This window comes from Mytilus californianus, unplaced genomic scaffold (assembly GCF_021869535.1).
Source record: "Mytilus californianus isolate M0D057914Y unplaced genomic scaffold, xbMytCali1.0.p SCAF_6, whole genome shotgun sequence".
NCBI classification, from domain to species: domain Eukaryota; kingdom Metazoa; phylum Mollusca; class Bivalvia; order Mytilida; family Mytilidae; genus Mytilus; species Mytilus californianus.
Genome location: NW_026262712.1, coordinates 32,232,665 through 32,238,423, shown reverse-complemented (window position 1 = coordinate 32,238,423; position 5,759 = coordinate 32,232,665). Strand labels below are relative to the sequence as shown.

General features: G+C 33.3%; 1 long non-coding RNA gene across 1 annotated transcript; it reads left to right on the top strand.

The window, feature by feature from the left end:
* Positions 1–1,171: 1,171 nt before the first annotated feature.
* Positions 1,172–5,147, top strand: LOC127706844 (uncharacterized). Its single transcript, XR_007984586.1, has 2 exons — positions 1,172–1,224; positions 3,348–5,147. It is a non-coding gene; the product is annotated as an uncharacterized LOC127706844 (long non-coding RNA).
* Positions 5,148–5,759: the final 612 nt, after the last annotated feature.

The window sequence follows — 5,759 nt, the reverse complement described above, 5'->3', positions numbered from 1 at the left end:
AACCTATGTAACGCTCTCTATTCAATACTTAAAAAGTGCACCAAAACGCATCTTATAAACAATATGTGTCCGCTGTATCTTGTAATTTTACGTAAAATTACGATTTATAAGGATAAATGATTTGAAACTTGGCAACCACAATACTCGAATGTATATATAAAAATAAGAAGACGTGGTATGATTGCCAATGAGACAACTCTCCACAAAAGAACAAATGACACAGACATTAACAACTATAAGTATTGTCAATAATGCTCGTCTATAAATTATGTATAATAAGAGATGTGGTGTAATTGTCAATGAGGTAACTATCCAATATGGTCAAAATGAAGGATATTCAAGCAACTATAGATGTCTCCGCAAGGCCTTGAACAATGAGTAAAACCCATACCATATAGTAAGATACACAACGTCTTGACATGACAAAATGTAAAACGATTCAAACAATAAACGAAAAACATAATATATGACTGACATCAACGAACGATAAACACTAAATTACAGGCCCCTTAAATCTATTTGATACAGACATACACAGTATGACGATGGGTTAAACATTTTTGTGAGCGCACTCAACCCTCCCCTACTGCTCTGAGACAGTGGAGTAACAGCACAACAAATAAGAACAATGAAGAATCAGTTGGAAATGGTTTGACTCATCAGAACCACAGGAAGGACAAAAAACAACTAACATAAAGACAAATGACACAATGTACTCGTAATTAATAAAAGCTAGTTCAAAGCCAATAAAAACTAATAAATAAATCATGCTTTTCCAGACCATAAAAAAAATCAAATTTTAAATTTTAAAAATGAAAGAGATCGGCCAGTTCAATTGATCCCTAAATATAAAACATTGGTAAACATTACACATGTTACAACAGATAAGATATTTTTTGCAAACGGCCTTTTAAAATTTTGACGGGACCTTGCCTGTCAACATAGGCACAATAAAAAAAAGTAAAGTCCACCTCATTTGAATCCAAGGCTTTCCTTTTAATTGTTGTGTATTTTATTTGTTTAAATTATTTGCTAAGAGTTGTCTTTTCTTATTAATAGAAAATTGAAACGTGAGCTATATAGTTATTGATTTCATTCTAAAGTTATATTACCTGTTGTTTTTTTATCACGTGATCAGATACAATGACGTATTATTTACTTCCCTTTGAATTAGTTAGATTTGGTGACACTGAGTGCCTGTTTTTATGCTTCATCGAAAATAAGGTATGTACAAGAGCTTTTGTTATCAAAATAATACCTTCCATAATTCAATTCTTAAATTTAAACAACAAACTATTCTAACTTATACATTAGACTGTTTGGTTTAGCACACTGAGGGCACGGCGGACGGGCACCCATCAAGTTGGCTAAACAAATTAAAGAAAATGGGAAAACATACTGTAAACCCTTTCCTAAGAAACCATTCGATTATGTGATAAAAGGGTAACCAGTACAGCACAAATAGAAGCTTGAAGATACAGATTACTTCCCTTTGCCAATTGCACCAAGCTTAATTTTGAGCAAAAATATTCAAAAGTTTTAACATCTACCTTAGTAGCAATATCCCAACTTCACCTGCATATGGAATATACATTTCCCAACTTCGGTATGCAAGAGCTTGCAGCTGCTATTCAAACTTCGTTTGATGTGTTTGAGCTTTTAATTTTGCCATTTGCTTAGGGACTTTCCTTTTAGAATTTTCCTCGGAGTTAGGTATTTTTGTTATATAATTTTTTTTTAACAGTGACATGCCCATGTAATTTTTTACACGTTCTCGAAAGAAACTGGACACTTTATTGTGTTGATTTTGAAAGAAATTGCCCACCTTTTATCAGTTTTGAACAAATATCAAAAACCACTACAACATAAAGTCTTAAGTATTCACTTCTTGGAATGATGTGGAATAAATATGAATAAAAATATCCGTAGTATACGTCGAAGAAACCCCAAACACCACAATAAAACCAAAAAGATATGCAGTGGTCAAAATACTGTCGTCAACAATAGACATGGGTATATTCTATTTGTCAAGATCTCTTTTCCCTATAAAGAATATCTATACTACTATAATAACGAGGTCCAATTTGTTAGCCGGCATGACGTAAAACGACGAATCAAAGAATTCAACTTTATTCATAACTTATATAGGACAATGGTGCTGATTAAAAATTATACCATTCCAGGCCCTTTTGTTGTTCCACATAATTGATATTACCAATAATTAACAAGTTCCGGGTCGAATCCGATATCGATACCAATAGTACCTGTTACCTGTTATCTAATCTGTACGTTCCGCCTCTGTCAGGCGAACCATCAAACGGTGTATTTGGGATTTGCTATATTCACGGGTCATAATCACACCTAAATTTCGTCATTATACAGGGATTAACACTACTCAATTTAATCATTGACAAACAAAATATTTCTACAATTAGTTTCCGATTGTAGTAAGAAAAACAGGACGGATTCAAAAAGAAAGATTTTGAAAGCAGAGAAAACTGTTCACCTTATAATCAGCATGACTTTATCAAAAGGCAATATGTATACTAAAAATCCAGGCTGAAAATAAGGCGTAGATACTTTAAATCAGCTACAGACCCACGATGTAGCGGGTGTTTTCTAGTATTAACATAAAACAAATTTAACTTTCTATTTTTTTAAGTATTCATTCTAAATTATTCTGTTTTATCTTGATCAGTTCTAAACAAAAGGTACACAGAAGACGCCAAATAAAAATTGGATCGAAAGTTTTCATGATATGATCTTTTCACATACACTATAAGTAGTTATAGGTTAACTATACTATATTTAACACATAATGATTAAAAGGTGTACCCATTCGCGTGACACTGACCATATTTTTTTAATAGTTCATTCATTAACGTTTTCGTGATTTTGTTATTTCTTCAGTTACCATAAGTAAAACCCCAACAATTTGTTTTTATAAAGTAGTATCGTAAAGCGTTCTTTGCAATCTATCAGGATTCATATGAAATTGACATCATTTTCATGATTGATTAACCAACGTTATGTTTTGATAATTAGATAAATTTCTCTGTTACTGTAAGTATTACGTCCCAACTACGCAAGACTCATCAGTGCCGTTAGGATCATAACAGTGTATAGGTCAGATCAAATACGAAGTGAAGAACATAAAATAGTTTATGGTATGTGTATCGTTATCAAGAAAATATTTGATTTATTTGATTACAAGACATAATGGGAATAAACCGATCAAAAATATAGTGCCACAGTACTTATATTTCATACAGTTCATTGTGTTTTATCATCATTCTTAATTTAAACATATGCGATTCTTTATAAAAATGTATAGATTGTGTTTACAGGTCATGGCTACCTCTTTTGATCATTGTGGTATTTGTCAAATCAAGACACGTTTCTAAGTTATCCGTGGTTTGGTGCTCAGATTGCGATGAAGGATTATGCCAAGACTGTATAGAAAATCATAGCTTGTCAAAGGCAACACGAAACCATAAAACTGTTCCTATTGACGAATATCATAAGTTGCCATCTTTTATTGCAAACATCACACTGCACTGCGATGAACACGATGAGAAGTACCAATTGTTTTGCAAGGAACACAATGTCATGTTGTGTAGAAAATGCGTCATTTCTGAAAACCACGTAGAATGTAAAGTTATATTCCCTATTGAAGATGTCATTCAAAATGCTAAAACATCTATAGCCTTTACAGAAATGGCGTCCTCATTCCAGGAAATGAAAGAAAATCTCCAACTTATCCTTATGGACAGACAAAAGAATCTATCTTCACTATCAGATTCAAAACAAAAACTGGAGTCCGAGATATCAGCGATTCGGCACAAGATTAATCAAGACCTTGATATAATACAAGACCATTTCATTGTTGAACTGAACAAAGCTGTAGAACATTCAACACAACAAATACAAAGCTTCATTGCATCTCTGAAGATTAACCAAAGGGAAATTGATGAGTGTATAGAAGATGTAGAAAACATAAAGAATCATGCAACAGATATGCAAACATATATAGGAACCAGGCTTTTAGAAACTAAACTGAATAGAACAGAAAATGACATGCAGGCTTGGATTAATGGTGGTAGTTTAGCTCACACTGTAGTTTCTTACGAATTAAACACTGTATTGAATAATATAAATGACGAAATAACTACGTTCGGAAAACCTGTTGTAGATGTACAATCATGTCAACTGTCATTACTAAGAAGGAAAGAGGGCCAGGCTTAGTTGATGAAAGTAAACGCGGAACCTAAAACTATTGAGCATATCACATTGACCTTAAAAACGAAAATAAAAACATCAGCTTTCAATGTCTCGGGCTGTTGTATTTTACCTTGTGGCAAACTTGTAATTGCAAACTTTGATCCTTCGTATTTGATATTACTTTTACCTGATGGGAAAATTGAAAAACAAATTACCAACATAATATCCCGTATTTATGATGTTACAGACACTGAGAAGAATATTAAACTGGTGAGTCTTAAATCAGGAAAAACATGCAAAAGTATTAATACCCATTTCCCTTCCTGTGATGTAACTCGCACTAATGGTAATTTGATCATTTCTCCCGATGAAGGACAACTGCAGGAGATCAAGATAGAAGATACCACAGCAAGGGAAATTGGACGTACTGTAGTCTCAACATACGTTGCTTCATTAGGCAATACATTATACTCCGTACAGAGAGGTACAAATTCGGTTGTCTGTCATAATGAAAAAGGGGATACGCTATGGACATTTGCGAACGAAACGATATTGAAAGAAGCCAGAGGAATCACAGCAGATGAATATGGAAATGTATTTGCCGCCGGGGCCGAATCGAACAACGTGATTGCAATAGCCTATGATGGCAAAAAACACAAAGTTCTCCTGTCAATGATAGACTTGTGTCGTTCTCCATGGGCAATTGACTACAACAGCGAATTGAAATCTTTGCTTGTAGTAAACGAAAAAGATGGTCAAGCGTTTGTGTACAATGTAAACTCCGCCTAAATATATTTGCAACCGTAGCATTATTTTAAAACTAAATAAATTGACAGTGACAACCTTTTCATCAAATGCAGATAAACTTAATCATTTTTTTCATATTTGTTTACAACATACAGTGTTATATTAGTATGTAATCCGTTTATCAGTTATAATTCATATACCTTGCGATTTGACACCTTCGAAATGATCTGAATTGCTTCCTTTTTGTTGTAATCAGAGACGGTAATGTAGGCGGTACTAAATTATATAGTGCATTCCTCGGTTAACTCTTATAAACTGTTTCAATTAAATGCTCCTTGTAACTGGATATTGACTTGAAGACTATATTCTGACTTATATGTGTTTATTAGAATAAGCTATGTATTTTGTTTTGTAAGGTTGTTACCTCTACCAGATTTACACGGAATTAGCAATTGGCGTATAAGGTTCTTCACCTGAAAACAGATCTGAAAGCGTTACTATATTTCACACTACATGTTTTCATGGTGAATGTCAACAGGTTTTTATTGTTCTTAATTGTAAGCGAATCACGGTTCTGAAGACTTTGATTTCAAGGGGACCATATTCAAATTATAGCGCAGCAAAACAAAAATTTACTACCAAATGATGACGTAATTGGAATAAAAAAGTAGAGGGACGGTCGAAAAGAATATTCTAGAAATATCGAATTTTCACTAGATACCGAACTTGGAATCGTATTTAAATGCCATTAACCTCTATCTGTATAATTACAAAAGGTTACGTAATGTTGC